The sequence below is a fragment of the Triticum aestivum genome, chromosome 4A, assembly GCF_018294505.1.
Source record: "Triticum aestivum cultivar Chinese Spring chromosome 4A, IWGSC CS RefSeq v2.1, whole genome shotgun sequence".
NCBI lineage: Eukaryota > Viridiplantae > Streptophyta > Magnoliopsida > Poales > Poaceae > Triticum > Triticum aestivum.
Genome location: NC_057803.1, coordinates 506,580,351 through 506,582,972, shown reverse-complemented (window position 1 = coordinate 506,582,972; position 2,622 = coordinate 506,580,351).

The window sequence follows — 2,622 nt, the reverse complement described above, 5'->3', positions numbered from 1 at the left end:
GGGCCGGGGCGCGCGACGCGCGTCGGGACAGGGCGGCGAGCGGCGACGACGTCGGGCGAGGGCACGAGCGACGGCGAGTGGGTGGCGACGGCGACCTCGGGCAGCTAGGGGAGGCGACGGCGACATCGGGGCAAGGGCCGGCATCGAGGAGCAGCGCAGCAGCCTGGCGGCGTTGGAGAAGAATGGCGGGTGAGTGGAAATTTCCCAAGTGTTTGGTTATATAGGAAAGGCTTTGGTCCCGGTTCGTGGCACAAACCGAGACCAATGCCCCCCTTTAGTCCCGGTTGGTGCCATCAACCGGGACCAAAGGCATCTTTTTAGCAGCCCAAAGAGCGGGAAGCGGCGGCCTTTGGTCCCGGTTAGTCCCGGTTGGAGCCACCAACCCGGGACCAATGGCCTCCTTTAGTCCCGGTTGGAGCCACCAACCGGGATCAAAGGCCTGGCGCGGTGCGGTGGGAAGTTTAGTCCCACCTCGCTAGCTGAGAGAGCTCAGCACCTGTTTATAAGCTGCGTTGCGGCTCAGGTGCTGAGCTCCTCTCTAATATGCAGGCAGTACTTGCCTACCCTTGTCACTTCCTTGTTGGGCCTATTGGGCCTGCGGGCCTGCATCCTGGCCCATGTACAGATGGGTTTCTAGTCATATGCAGGCCGTGTGGCCCAATAGGTGGCATTTTTATTTTTTCCAGTATTTGTTTTTTTTGAATTATTTATTTTCTTTTTATTCTTGCTTTATTTTTTATTCTTTTTGCTTTTAGTTTTAGAAAAATTATAAACTTTCTGTTAGTGCCATTAGTTTTCAAATTTGAATAGTTAAAATTTGAATTCTTTGAAATTTATGTGAACCACAAGTTTGTGATTAACTTTACTAGAAAAATAGTTTTTTTTTCCAGTTTTTTGTTTTATTTTCTGCATTATTTATTTTCTTTTTTTTGCTTTATTTTTTAATTCTATTTTGCTTTTAGTTTTAGAAAAATTATGAAGTTTCTGTTACTGCCATTAGTTTTCAAATTTGAAAACACTTTTTTGTTTTTTTTGTTTTCTTTGTTGCTTTATTTATTTTATTTTGTTTTATTTACAAAAAAATACTTATTGTTGCTATTTTTATTTTTTTCCAAATTTTTTGTTTTGTTTTCTGTATTATTTATTTTCTTTTGTTTTTTGCTTTATTTTTTATTTCTTTTTGCTTTTAGGTCAGCAAAATTATAAACTTTCTGTTAGTGCCATTAGTTTTAGAAAAATTATAAACTTTCGGTTAGTGTCATTGGTTTTCAAATTTGAATAGTTAAGATTTGAATTCTTTGAAATTTGTGTGAATCACAAGTTTGTGATTAACTTTACTAAAAAAATGAACATAGATGCACCTATAGAGAAAATTCGACCTAAATCCATAGTTTTCAAATGAACTCTGAAAAAGTTGGCATAGCATACTCATGTGTTACAAAGCTGGCATGGTATCATCATAATAGTTGCGGGAGAAAGTCTTCACTTTTTCTTCGCTTGTGTCATTTGCTTATTGCGCCGTAATCATGGATAATCTTCATTGATTATCAGGATGCTTGGGTCAGCCTTGACATTGAAGGGAGGAATTTCATGAAACTTTTCATAATCTTTAGACATGTCTGTCCTGCCCTCCACTCCCAGGATATCCCTTTTTCCTGAAAGAACTATGTGGCGCTTTGGCTCATCGTATGATGTATTCGCTTCCTTATCTTTTCTTTTTCTCGGTTTGGTAGACATGTCCTTCACATAGATAACCTGTGCCACATCATTAGCTAGGATGAACGGTTCGTCAGTGTACCCAAGATTTTTCAGATCCATTGTTGTCATTCCGTACTGTGGGTCTACCTGTACCCCGCCTCCTGGCAGATTGACCCATTTGCACTTAAACAAAGGGACCTTAAAATCATGTCCGTAGTCAAATTCCCATATGTCCACTATGTAACCATAATATGTGTCCTTTCCGCTCTCGGTTGCTGCATCAAAGCAGACACCGCTGTTTTGGTTGGTGCTCTTTTGATCTTGGGCGATCGTGTAAAATGTATTCCCATTTATCTCGTATCCTTTGTAAGTCAATACAGTTAAAGATGGTTCCCTGGACAACAAGTACAACTCATCACAAACAGTGTTGTCACCTCTGAGACGTGTTTCCAACCAACTGCTGAAAGTCCTGATGTGTTCACATGTAATCCAGTCGTCGCACTGCTCCAGGTGTTTGGAGCGCACACTGTTCTTGTGTTCATCGACATACGGGGTCACCAAGGTAGAGTTCTGTAGAACTGTGTAGTGTGCTTGAGACCAAGAATATCCGTCCCTGCATATTATTGAGTCACTTCCAAAAGTGTCTTTTCCAGTCAGTCTCCCCTCATACCGCAATTTAGGGAGACCTATCTTCTTAAGGCCAGGAATGAAGTCAACACAAAATCCGATAACATCCTCTGTTTGATGGCCCATGGAGATGCTTCCTTCTGGCCTAGCGCAGTTACGGACATATTTCTGTAGGACTCCCATGAACCTCTCAATGGGGAACATATTGTGTAGAAATATGGGCCCCAGAATGTCAATCTCGTCGACTAGATGAACTAGGACGTGCGTCATGATATTGAAGAAGGATGGTGGGAACAC